At 40.7% G+C, this 14,093-nt stretch overlaps 1 long non-coding RNA gene and 1 pseudogene across 2 annotated transcripts; both read left to right on the top strand.

Moving 5' to 3' along the window:
• Positions 1–2,411: 2,411 nt before the first annotated feature.
• LOC147419294 (small ribosomal subunit protein uS13z/uS13y/uS13x-like) lies at positions 2,412–4,462 on the top strand (annotated as a pseudogene). The gene is made up of 4 exons (XR_015187111.1): positions 2,412–2,559; positions 3,127–3,287; positions 3,408–3,595; positions 4,009–4,462. The product of XR_015187111.1 is annotated as a small ribosomal subunit protein uS13z/uS13y/uS13x-like (transcript).
• Positions 4,463–4,610: 148 nt separating this feature from the next.
• On the top strand, positions 4,611–6,559 carry LOC147419293 (uncharacterized). The gene is made up of 3 exons (XR_015187112.1): positions 4,611–4,965; positions 5,048–5,128; positions 5,466–6,559. It is a non-coding gene; the product is annotated as an uncharacterized LOC147419293 (long non-coding RNA).
• Positions 6,560–14,093: the final 7,534 nt, after the last annotated feature.

Genomic DNA, 14,093 nt, shown 5'->3' with positions numbered 1-14,093 from the left:
TGGTTAATGCTTTTACAAAGGTTATGTTATGCTCATGATGCATGAAGTTTTCCATCTTCATTGCATCACCTAGGTCTCAAGGAAACCAAAGATTGTATTGTATCAAGTCTCTCTTTATGGGAGAATCTATAATACAAAAGTCTATTGGAGGGGGGACCGGCTCCACATAAATCCGATCCTCAACTACTGTCAAGTTCTGTAACTCTCTCTCTTGAAAAAGTATTATTCATGCTAAGTTAATTAAGTATATTGGTTATGTTGCTACGACTAATTTAGTTCACCCTCTATGTTCTCAAAGTAGCCTCTTAAAAATGCTCACTATAGTCTCTTAGTTCCGCTATTCTCAATGTTCATAGGCAATTTCCATTACACTGGTATCAGAAGAGAGGTCCTTAAGTTGTCCATGAAAGGTTGGACCTGTTCATTGCAATATGGTAAGCGGGACATGGATATGTTTTCTTGGCTGAAAAGGACTTAGTATGAGGTACACCATTGGGAACTATAATCTTAATAATGGAGTCTCTTAGGGCTTGCCTTTGTCTTAACCATTATTGAGCTACTAGCAAGCTCAACAGGAGCCATAATCAACCGAGCCATGTAAGACTCTCTCCACTAGTCTTTGCAATCGACAGTCTCTAAACCACGGGTGTGGCTACTTGAGAACTAATTTTCAAATGTCAAGAAGAGTAGAGACTAAGGTTTTTGAGGGTACCAAAGCACAAAGTAATTTATACATAAGTTTAATTAGCATGGCTGACAGTAACCAAGATAGTAGAATGAATATTGATAACTTTGGTTTTGCACATGAAGGTGCTAATGATGATGCCCCCATGTTTGTTAATGATCTTGTTACTAGGTTGCAACAAGCTATGGGCAACCCTGGTTTGGAAGCTGAAGTTACAAGTTTGTGCTTATGGGATTTTTTTGAGAAACGGGACATTGATGCTATGGGTCAACTACCTAGGACATAGAATAGTAAGCTCACTAGCTATAGACTATATGACTAAATGCGTGGAGGCGTAAAGTGTGGCAAAGGTAAATGAGAGAACAATGAGCAAGTTTGTTTATATCATATTTTTTGTAACTTTAATACACATTTGGAGATTGTTTCCAATAATGACATAGGATTTTAAAAAGGTTTATTGACAAAAGTTTGTGAAGAGCTTCATATTTTACATCATCATAGCACATCTTACTATCTCTAGTCAAATGGGTTAGTGGAAAAGGCTAATGGTGTCATTACAAGGATTTATAGAAAGATGGTGAAGTATGAAAATTGACTTGAAAATTGGTTTGATGCCAGGTTTGAGACTACATGATAGAACGCCCTCAAATATAGCTAATATCAACTAATGGATTCAGATGGTAACGAACATTGGAGCAAGGTGAATAGCTATATACCTACTTGATTCGCATTCTACCACCAGACTTACAAAAGCAACAATGACAAAGAGATAAAATGGCATGTAAGACTTGTTGCTTGATTCCTGTTTGTGGTACAAATCAAAATAAACATATATATATATATATATATATATATATATATATATATATATATATATATATAGATAGAGAGAGAGAGAGAGAGAGAGAGAGAGAGAGAGAGAGAGAGAGAGAGAGAGAGAGAGAGAGAGAGATTTGGAGAAAGTTATAGAGGGCAAGAGATGGGAACTCACAAACAACGATTTCTAGAAGCATGGCAATGATGAGCACAAAGATCGATGCTCGACAATGCTGTAAGGTCCGTTATCTGCATCCAATTTCCCATGCCTATATGTTTGCTTGGCACAACACATAAATGCTACGGGGCAGGTTTCTTACAATTTTTGGAGAGACCACAATGCCAACTCTCCACCATACTTTTGTATGGCACTTCTGCATGACATGCACTATATAATTAGCATTTTCACTCTGTTACATTTCATTGCAAGACTAGAAGAAATAAGGAAAAATTGACTACGCTTTATTTACAATATGATGGGTCCTCGATCTAGAGACGGAATGGACGACATTACTAGGCTAAATGTCAATCTACAAACAAGTACCAATGTAGGTTAAAGAGTAGGGTTTAAGCAAATTAAGCTGCAACCCTTTGCTCGATTCAATCACCCCCTTTAGCAGCCCTTGTTGTATAGTCAACTCTATGGGACACAACTTACTTCTTCCCAATGGTCATCAACTCAAGCTAAGCTATTGTTGTTGCTTATCAATCGATCCTACTCATTCACTCGTGTTCCACAACAAAAGCCGAGGTGACAACAATTACAATCAACTAATTTCGTAACCAATTGTGCTCGGAAATCTATCAGAACACGTACTACAAAGAGTTTTGCCTTGGGTTCATTGCTCAAACAATTGTAGAGAAAGCAATCATCATATATGCAATTCTTCTTTAAAAATTTGCCAATGCTGTTTGAGCACTGAATCGGAAGCTGTCGATTTGACCGACCAAGTGGGAAACCAGACTACATATGCTAGGGTTCATATTTCCTTTCGTTCAATTCTGCGCATCCTCTTTCACGTAGCAAATCGGCAAGCAGAGCTCTGCGAGCGAAGATGGTAAGCGTTCTTCCTTGAGCTTGGACTCTGCGATCCTCTTCCATTCCTCACGAAGACGTATTCGCTCACACACACACACAGTCTCTCTCTCTCTCTCTCTCTCTCGGTATTTATTTCCCCTGAGTTGATTATAGCGATCAGAGCCTTGAGAACTTGAAGTGCGACGTCCAGGCGCAATGAGGAAGTCTGTATCGTGAGCGCTCCTAGTTGGAAAAGCTAGAAAGCAAGTTTTCTCTGCTAGGAATGGGAAGTTGCAGTCCTTTTCAATCCTGCAAAAGTGAACGTCTATTTTATTCATAGTTAAGCTCTAGCTACATGCTATACGAGCTGGAAGTTTATAGGTTTTGGTGCAGTAAAACAGTTACATTGTATTGGAATCACGTTGGATTGTTGGTACTTTGGGTTTGGTGTCCATAATTTGTAGACCTTGTTGGTACTTGAGGGTCTCTGCATTGCCACTTTAAAATTCTTTACATCTTGTCAGTGGTGTATCAATTATCTTTTACTATGTGTCTGTAAGTGCTGCTTGATTGAAAAGTGATAGCCTCTCTGTTTTGATTAGAGCAGTCGCTGGTTGCAAATGAGGAATTTCAGCACATTTTGCGTGTTCTCAATACCAATGTGGATGGACGGCAGAAGATCATGTTTGCTCTGACATCTATTAAGGGTATCGGCCGACGTTTTGCTAACCTCATCTGCAAGAAAGCGGATGTAGACATGAACAAGAGGTGCTCTTCATTCTTCTCTATTAAGCAATTCTCCTGGTAAACTGAGTAGCATTCACCAGTGCTAGTGGTGAATAGCATTCACCAATGCTAGTAGTGAATAGCCTTTCTGATCTTTTGCAGAGCAGGGGAGCTGTCTGCTCAAGAGCTTGAAAACCTGATGTTTATCGTTGCCAATCCTCGTCAGTTCAAGATTCCTGACTGGTTCTTGAACAGGAAGAAAGATTACAAGGATGGCCGATTTTCTCAAGTGGTGTCTAATCAACTCGACATGAAGTTGAGAGTGACCTGGAAAGGCTGAAAAAGATCAGGTAATTTGCTGTACATCTACTGTGTCTTATTGGGGTTTTGAGTTGATGGAAGTGCCGATCTTTACAATGAATGTGTCCTCATGGTGCTATCCTGATTTTTTATTTCTGTTTTCCTGCTGATTACATTTGGATATTTGTATGGTTCATATGTTCGCATCTTAGGTTCTAACCCTGGGCAAGGTGCGGTCTGTGCCTCATATGGGCTGCACGCGCTTTGTTGTGAACAAACTTATCATAGTGTCTGGATGGGGAACCTAGATGAGCACATTTATGTTCTGTATGTGAAAGTAACCTGCTGGTCAAGGCTTTAGATTCTTGACATTGTCATCTTCTGTTTTGTCTTCTTATTATTGTTCTTCTAAGCATGAAGACAATTTAATACTCAGTTGACTGATTTCTTGTGTGATGTTCAGAAACCACCGTGGTCTTCGTCATTATTGGGGCTTGCGTGTGCGTGGTCAGCACACAAAAACAACTGGAAGGCGGGGGAGGACAGTTGGTGTGTCCAAGAAGCGTTAAGTCAAGGCACTGCAGAGTCTTTAGGATGCAGTTCCTAAGAGTTTTGATACTGATCTGTGCAACAATATTTTTAGAGTTAAAAGCCAGCTTTTTTGGTTTGGTTCCCGGCTGGCTGATTAGAATTGATCATGCACGGGATCTTTCCTGACCTGTGCGCTGGGTTAGTTTTCTTCATTTGGAGGGCTTCTTCTCTTTATCAGCTGGTATTGTAATTCCATGAGAGCCTTTTAAAGTATTCTTGCCTTGATTAGGTATTTACTGAAGTGAATGGTTAACACTTCTGGAATTATGTTTCTGGTATGTTGTTTTGTTACTTTATTTAGTTGTCTGGAGGATGTTTGGTGGTCTTGAAGGCTTTTCTTCCCATGAAGCTGTCCTTGCTTTTGGTGTTTCTGTTGTCATTAATCCATGAGGGCATTTTAAGTGGGATTGTCTTTAACTGCTCATCTATGAAAGTGAAACCGATGGACAAACTAGACATCTGTAAATTTTTATGTATCGTCTGTTTTTTAGTAAATAGTGCTATGATGGTTTTACCTTGGGATTCCTTATGAAAGCTGAAAGCCTTCAACAAAGATGGAAGTTTTCTGTAATCTGGTGATGTGAGTGAAAATGATTGACAAACTTTGAATTGTTGCTATTGCGGTGTTAACACAGCCTACTCACAAAAAGACCTGTCCAATCCTTGAAGCTGATCTCCAGATGTGGGCATGCATTTGAGCATTCAGAGAGTTACAAACGTAAGTGTGCTGTACATCTGGAAACTGGAGCATCACAAAAAGACCTATCCAATCTTTGAAGCTGATCTCCAGATGGTGTGCATGCATTTAAGCATTCAGAGAGTTACAAACGTGAGTGCTGTACATCTGGAAACTGGAGCTTAATTCTGATGGGATCTTGCTTGTGTGGTCTGAGCTGGTTGCTTGCATGCAGTTCAGCTCCTTCTCCCATATTTGAGCAGCCTTGCGGTGACGCACAAAACTCTTGCAGATTTGAGCATGCACTGGCTTCCAGGTAGAGGTGTCTAACTCTAGATGGCAGTGCTTGGTGAGTAGGGACCCAAGCTGATGTGAAGAATTGTGATTGGCTTGGCATTTGACATGAAATAGGTGAGGATTGTAAGTAACTGGCCTTGGCTTAATTCCATTGGATAACTTGAAAGTGAGAAGGTGGGTTTGCTGAGTGTGATCAGGGTTTAGTTAACATGATATTTCAGAATGTGGCTAGTTTTATGGTTTTTCGTAATGTGGCTAGTGTGAGGGTTTGTGATTCTAGGTTTTAGGATTTCCAAGATGGGGTTTAACTGAATAGATTTTTGCTGTTAAATGATTATGGCTGCAATTTCTGTCAGTTCGTAGCAAGTGCTACCTGTCAGGAATGCGTTGGCAGCTTTTTAAAACAGGTGGAAGTCGAGGGATCTGTGATGGAGAGGTGGGGTGCTTCGATCTCAATGAAGGAGCTGTGATAAAATGGCAGCTTCTTGGTCTAGATCAAGCTGCATTTCAATCTCTCCACTGTACTGAGGCGGCGCAGCTTCCTTAATCAGCTGCACTGTCAACATGTATTATGGCAAGTAGTGCTTTGTGGTTTATATCTGATTTTAAGACTGTCATGGTCTGCTGAAGTCTCCTACCCCGTGGATCCCTCGACTCTTGATATGGTGGATTGGGCAAAATGGAGCTTTTTGTGGCATGTCCAATGGAATCTGCGTATGTAAGCTTTTGCTGCTTCTTCCTGAAATGCAGCCTTAGATTTGTGCAGGTAAGTACTTGGCTATTTTCTATGGTTATTTTTTGCAGTTGACCTTTGTATGGCCCCAGCCATTTTTTTGTCTTTCTTCTCACCCTGGAAGCTGTCTGATTGATGGACTAAAACTTTCTACTAATAGCTGGTGCAGTGTGGGATTCAGGCTGCTACATACATCCTCTCTACAGCCTTATGAAAGATGAGTGCTTAACCAAGTTCATGTTGCAAAAGAGTAATCTACATTTACCAGATTAAGGAAATGACAACATTAGTTTTAGGCGAAGCCTCAAAAGGCAAAAGATGGTATGTTTTGATGCAAAGAAGAGAAGGGGCATATTTTCAAGACCCACAAAACTACAATAGGCAATTTCCTCTTCCTCCTTCCCTCCCAATAGTAGACATCAACTGTGACAACATGTCATACCTTGCTATATTGCAACTCGAGGCACTCAAATGCCATTTCCTAATCATTGAGTAGGCATTTGCCTCATCAAAAATTCCACCAGATACTGTGGAGTAGTTCCTCAGAGCTTGTGATCACTTTGTGCCTTGCAACCTCCGCCCATTCATTGTCAAAACTCTGCACCATAAAATGGCCGTTCTTTATAAATTTCATGAAAGATTAGCTTCAGAACTAGGCTCAAGCTCAATTTCTTTGGCTAATACGAATAATATATATAGAATAACCTGAATGGGATGATTCAGACGTTAATTATATGATGGTTGAGGAATCTTGTTTTGCATAGAAAATATTTCAAGATGGGCAAATATTCTTGGGAGATTGGAACGGTAGAAATATGTCCTTTGGTGGTTTTTACTTATAGAGTTACCAAGGTATTTTTTGTGGTTAATGGATAGTAATTTTCTTAAAAGAGTTCCAGAGGCTCAAAATTTGCCTCTTCCACAACATTTTCAAATTATGAGTTCCTATTTATAACTTAAAATTGGCATGGGAAATAGGACTTGAAGCTTTTTTTTCCTATCAATAATATCTAATAAATTAACTATACAAACATTAAAGACTTATATAAGAGACTTGTGAATTTTTTGACAATTTTTTTTTAATTTGATCAAACTTTTATCTTAAAATTTCTCACCAGTCTTCATATATCATATAGTTTGGCCTTTAAAAAATGCCATTTTTTCCACCTCATAATAAGACATTTTTGAACTTCAAGAAATAAATGCAACAAATTGGAGGGAAAGAAGATATACACGGTTTGAGAACACTTTATGTCAAGTTATAGAACTGGCGTTAATGACTCATTCTATGAAATCATTTTTGAAGCCAAGCACGTTTGGAAAAATAACAAGCACAATATATCTTTGAGGTCGTATGACATAGAGGAACATGTTGGTGTCCATCCATCCTCAAATGGGTAACATCAAACACGTTTACAATTTTCTACTAGTAGTAGGAAGCCAAAAAATTGGATTGTAAACGTGACAACGTACATATTTTTTAGGCCCAAATAGTTTGATAAAATACTAGTGCAAAGATTTGCATGGAGTTTTCCAAAAAATAGTGTGCCTTGAAAATTTTGAAGAGTAGGGATTTCATTCAACGTCTTCACATTGGTGCAACCAAAGTTGGTTGACCATAGAAGATGGCACAAGCAGAGGTATGTATGTCGACACATGCATGGCCAAGAGCTGGAGCAGATATAGAGATCCTGGGTAGGCAAGTAGCAACAGAAGTGTGTGGCTGATGTGATTTTATAGACTAGTAGTGCTTCAGAATGGGATAGATGGGATGGTAGGTAAAGATGTTCACAAGGCTGTTCTTTTTGCTTGGGCATGAAGAGCTTGAAGTGTTGAGTCAGTAGGTTCAGACGGCTCATCGAATGGAGCCACGATGTGTGAGATATGGAAGTTTGAATATGGAGGTGTTTGCAGATATGAGATGCACATGGCAGATGATGACAAGTGGTTAAAGACGATTTGAAGTGACAGATGTGTAGAGCTTGAATTATGAGGCCTGTGAGTCTTCTCAGATCACCGATCGGAGTCTCGGAGGCCAAGATACGAAGCCTTGAAGTTTCAGTAGGGACCGTTTCTGAGCCAGTTTTCCCGCGTTCGGAAATGTGCCATCAAGTGTTTTTTGGGCCATGTTAGAGGTTCGACAGGGTAATATACAACATATGGAACTAGCAGGAAGTGACTGCTTGTTAATTGAATGCCTGGTCAGTGAGTTATGACGCGGTAAATGTTGGTTCAGTTAATTGTGAGGTGATGCCAGGTTTTGATCGCTTTGGTTGGAGGGTGCGTCAAAGTCGTCATGAAGCGGGACTTGTACAAGCGGAAGCCGGGAACAGGATGGGTCTTGACGGCTTGATCATGGGATCTTTGAGCAACCAATAGCGGGAGGAGGCAGTGGAGCAAAAGAATAACTTTTTTGATAGTTTTTTTCGAGAGTTTGAAGGCTTTGAAGGGGCTTTCACATGCAACTACCACATGGCAAATACAAATGACCCCACATGTGGAAAAAATGGAGTAGAAGGCATCGTATATAGTGTGAACCGTGGCCAAAGTGGTGTGTCTCAAGGCGAGAGAATGAGCTCTCTTAGGTGGTGGTTCTGGTGTTTGCTACCTGAGCGCCGCTCTTTGCCGTGGTTGCTAACGCCTCGTGCGATCGTTGGCATGCGTTGTTGTCGGTGGGTGGCCGCAATTGGCAGTGGCATCCAGTGGCACTCTCAGGTGATGATGTGGTAGCTGCAGGAGATTGTGCCAGCGCCCGCTCGGGTCCAAAACTTTTGAGGTCAATATGGGGGACCCCACTAGCGCTAGTGCAGGCGGCCAACCTGCGGTGTTTAAGAGGAAAGTTGACAAGACTCGGCCCAGTGGCGCTTCACGCGTAGTGAGAGGGAGATGTGATTGCAAAGTCGCCGAGTTGTCATGCCATGTAGTGGTTGCTAAAAGTGATAAGGCCACGTGTATGCAATGGAAAAAAGGGCCTAAATGAGAGCTCAAGTTGGACTGAGCGAGCTAGATTAACTCTTTTTTTTTTTGGAGCTTTTGTAATCCCCTATAAAAGGAGATCCCCCCCATTTGTAAAGGGTTCTGGCCTATGTAGTTGTGCGAGAGGACGATTGCTTTTCGGCCATTTGAGGTTTTGGGCTAGTTTGTGCTACACGTAGCCAGAGAGGGCTATCGATTCTTGTTTAGGAGCTCGTCGAAGCTGTGCTGATGAAGCATATGGTTGTATAAGGGTTGTTTTGTTTACAATGAAGCCATCTTTGCCGTTTGTTTGTGTCAATTCCCCCTTCCCCCTACTCTTCTCTGCTTGTGTGCGTGCGTTTTCGGGCGTGTGTTGGAGGTGCCCCCCCCCCCGGGCTGTTGTGCAAAGAGAGATTGAGAGAGGTTGTGTGTGAATCGAAGGCAGCAAGATGAGCAGAGCGGAATCTTTGGGCGGTTTGTGGTGTTGCACTGAGTGCATGCGTATGGTCGTGTGCAAACATTGGATTGCTTGTGAGTTTTGAAGGTGAACTCTAGTGGATTGGGGTGCAGTGAGTATCGCGAGCTATAGAGAGGCAATTGTTTGTGCTCGAGGTGTGTTCCCCTTTCCCCCTCTCCAACGTGAAGTGTGAAGTGGTAATAACTCATGTTATTAACACCCATGGGACTGTTAATAACATCCAATTCACATTGACTGGTTGGAATCGGGAGTTTGTGGATGCTTGTCGGGAAAACGACATAGCCCGGCGAGTCCCACCAAGCTAGGAAGGGGCCCCGACGGGCTCGGCTATTTCCTCCACATCGCCCCATACTTGGAGGGGACTATATAAACAATGTCCAATCCTCCAAGCCCTCCATTTTGACACACTCTATAGAGCTTTTACTAAGAACTCTACTTGAGGTTTATCCAATAGACTTTAGCTATATCAGATAACTTTGATCCTTTTATTTTCCAAAATCCACGAATAGTTACCTCCCTTGGGTATCTATCTTCTTGGAAACAAGTTTAGGTAGGGAGCATCCTCATGGATGATTTAGGTGGTGCAAGTGTGTGGGGCTCATTTCTATTGTTGAAATGGAGTGCTCCTCATCACTACACCGGCGTACTTGTATTTTACATTTAGTTTCCTCCCTGGGGTGTCTATATGCCTGGATACAGGTTTGGATAAAGAGCATTCTCACGGAGGGTTTAGGTGGTGCAAGTACTTGGGACTCATTTCATTTTTTGGAATGAAGCCCTTCTCATCATTACATTGACATACTTGTATTCTACATCATTCACCTGTCTTGGCTGTCTATCTGCTTGAAAACGGGTTTGGGTAGGGAGCATCCTCGTAGAGGGTTTAGGACATGCAAGTGATTGGGGCTCATTTATATTCCTGAAATGGAGCGCTTCTCATCACTACACCGATTTCACGATATCTTTTGTTTTTTTGTATGTATATTATTGTATCTTATTATCCAAATGTTCCATTCAATTTTTTAAAAACCTGACATTTTTGTGATTGTATGCACGCAAAGGCGACTTGTGAGCTTATCATGGATGCTAATGCTTGCTCCTAAAGAATCAATGCAGCTGGTTCTAGTCGCCCATCCACTGGTGGTAAAGGATCAAACAATGGAGCTTTCAATAAAGGTAAGCGCAAGGCTAGTCGTAAGGTGCCAGGACCTAAGTGACAATTTGCAGAGAATGTTAGACCATTTATAGATTGGCATTGCAAATATGTGGCAAAGAAAAATCAAGAGGTGTACCTCGTATCAGGAAGCACTTCCTTAGGTCAAGGATGGAACAAATTTATAAGGCAAATGGAAATACATAATGGCATAGGCCATGAGAATTCAACGAAATTCTTGAGAGAGTTATTAGGAGGTGTAGCCAATGCAAAGCGACCTAGAATGCCAGCTCCAAGCATTGTGGCTTCGGAGCGTCAATGCAATGTTGCCTCTACACAGGCAGACAAAATAGTGGTGCACCCTACATGCCACACACACACACACACACACACACACACACACACACACACACACACACACACACACACACACACACACACACACTAAATTACATGAGTCATTACTCAAGCTTCACCACTTTAATTTGACTGAAAAAACCAGGTTTTTAATTTAAAAAAAACCCCTCCCGGTCTTCACCTTTACATCTCTAGTAAACCATCCATTACATGATCGCACAAACAGCTGTCACAGTAATAACAGGTGTTTGGACGCTCGGCCAAAGGTAAGATACGGGTAGCTAAGGTTACATGTGTGGCGTGATGTTAAAATATCCTCTGAGTGGCTACCCATAGCTGCGATACAAAAAAATCTTTTGTGGTGGAAGAAACTGCGCTAGCAGATATAATGTTTATGAAAAACCTCGCTTCATTGAATGTTCTACATAATAGTATTGTGGCCCTATGCCCATTGCTTCAGTTACCATCTCCAGACGAATATTATTCCTAAAATGCTCTCGACCCTAGAGAGTCACCCGTGTCACTTTGTCTTGACATGTCCACCACTTCGTCTGAGTAACAGATGTTCCTAATTGCAGAAATAAATGACGTTCGTAACGGAGTAGTGTGGCTCGCATAGTAGACTCACTTGACTGCTGAAGATGTGCAATAGATATAGCTAAAACCTGATCTCCATTATGAGTCATTGCAAATAAATATGTAGGACACACCTGATGACAAAGTTAGATGTTTGCTGTAAACTCTCTGATAGCTACTCAAGAAAGTTACTGTGCACTGGTTTGATAAAAATATGCCCGTCTTTTATAGACCTATATTGATAACTGAACCCAATGGTTATGTGGTAAAAAAAGACCAAACTAATTTACTTCGTTTACCTCACCTAGTAGGGATTGGCATATGTCTACTCTCGAAATTTGTCCTAGCGGATTGTTTTTTGACCATAGGCTCATGTGAGATATCAATTTTATTGTATACTGACTGTTTATATCCACCCAGTGTTGGGAGCAATTGGTTGTATGTGGACTGAGTATCAATCTTTCGAAAGAAGGCAAAATAACCTGGCTGTCTACTACCGCTTTTAATTAAGCACATGTGGCACATAATATGTGTTTTTTTATTTTAATATGTGCTTTTTACATAAGCAAAAAAAGATCTTTTATTCACCCTAATACTTTTATTAGGTTGCGTATTTGTACTCCTCTGCAGTGCTCTCTCTGTTAGTGCCTGTCGCACGCTTTCGTTCTGCTGCTAAGTGGGTGTGCTTTAGCATGCTAGTGCTGGAGCGTTTTGATCTCCGCACTGTCTTCTAGCTTCCGGATCTCTTGCTGAGTATAATCCCGGGAAAGAGGGTCTTGAAGGCCTGCCTCGATGGTGGGAGTACCTTGCAAATTTCGAGGCCCTTCTGCTAAAGAATGACAGCATCATCACCTATAAATACCTCATAAGGTGAGTTCCTATGCTCACTTAGCATTGTGTTCTGTGACTTCTGTTGTGCATTCAATTCTGCTTTGCTGTCGTGACTTCATCATGCCGAAAAAAATTGAGAAAGCTGTGATGGAATCATCTTCATCAAGTCTACATGTTATCTAAATCTGCTAGCTTCTTAAAATTTGTTAAAAAAAAGAAATTGTGATCTGGAATGCCTTTTGCTAAATTGAAGATGATGCTTCAAATAGATGATAGGCAGTATTTTTAAACATTGGTTAACTTGACTATTTTTTCAATTAAATAGCATGAGAAGTGGATTTGAATGGTTACTTGATGAAATTGGGGTACCGTGACTGGGGCTAATTGCTGCCAGAACTAGAGATCAAAGTGTGGTGTCTCGGGTTGATGATTACGGTACTGCCATGTTGGATAAGATTTGCTGAGGTTGTTGAAGCTGTTTGCATCCGTATAAAGTAGCGTTTCTGATAAGATGCTAAAAAACTTGAAAAGCTTTTGCAGACATGTTTTCTGCTGGGTTTGTTACTTACAGGATGTAACTCAGGATGCTAAATGCATTTTGCCTTAAAAAATTGGGTCACAAATTGTATGAAGTCCTAAACATGGCTATTTCGAATTTGACCTGTACCTACTCTCCTAGATCTGTACTTGGGAGTATGGCTGCATACCTGCAGGATGGTATATACAAAATTTAAATGATTTCTCCAGCTTACTATGTAGACTTTGACTGAAATATTAAAGGTAATTTTCTACTCAATTTTATGCGTAAAGGACATTTTTACTAAGCCAAGGTATGTCTCGGTGTATGTATTTGGCTGGGTTACTGTTCGCGGGAATTAGAACTTCCTTGTAGGTCTTACTGAGATTGGCTCAGATCTTACTTAATGAACTACTCATACAAAAGAGTTGGCATGGTTCTGTTCTTTCTGGCGCGTAGGAGCTTGGATATTGTGAAGCTGGATATTATGACCTGGCCTACTGGTTTGCTTCATCTCCTAGTCTACTAGGTAAGTATTGTTTCGGCTATCTTGAAGCTTTAAAACAGGTTATGTTGGAAGATTTGGCTAAAAAGAATATGCTTAAATTTGATAATTTGTTAATTGGATATAAAATTAAAAAAAAACTCTATAGTTGTGGGGATGTGATCCCAGAGGGTTTACTTGAAGAAATTAAAGGACTTTTCTTTGATGTTGAGAGATGCCAAAATCTCGAAACTATTTCACCATTTGGTCGATGTGTAACAGCTAGATAAAGAAAAATTAGATGGAATTTTTATAAGCATCTGAATGGGGTGTCGATTGAAAAAAATAGAATGCTGTTTTGCCTGCAGATATTTATGGCCAGATGGATCACATCTCAAAGTGTGTAACATGTTAATTCTGATGCAACTTGCCTTTAAATGTGTTGGGTCACCATCCCTAAAAAAATCCTAAACATGGTTTAAAACTTACCTTCACTTACTTTATCAGTGCATAGGGGAGTAACTCCATACTTCCATGATGGTGTGTGGAATAGTATAGAAATTATGTCTCTAGCATAATGTGTAGACTATAATGACTTACCAACGATATATTTCGTACTCTCTAATATGTGCTGGTCCTTTTTTACTTAGCTTATGATAGTCTCTGTCACTTGGTTTTGGCTGATTGCCTATTCCATGCTTGTAGACCTTCTCGACTGGTCTGACTGAGATTGGACCATACTTAGTGATTAAAGCATTGGTTGGGGGCACTCCTGGAAAGAGTGGGTGCTGGTCTTTGATTGTTCTATCTATACTGGCTGGGCTAGTTGTAGCCTCTTAAAAGACCTTCCCGGGTTAACATGAATTCGGAGAATGGCAAGGCGAGATTGCAACAAAAAAA

Source organism: Adiantum capillus-veneris, chromosome 29 (assembly GCF_014529385.1).
Source record: "Adiantum capillus-veneris isolate H3 chromosome 29, ASM1452938v2, whole genome shotgun sequence".
In the NCBI taxonomy this organism is placed as follows: domain Eukaryota; kingdom Viridiplantae; phylum Streptophyta; class Polypodiopsida; order Polypodiales; family Pteridaceae; genus Adiantum; species Adiantum capillus-veneris.
The sequence above is the reverse complement of the archived record's forward strand: the minus strand, read 5'-3'. Positions and strand labels throughout refer to the sequence as shown.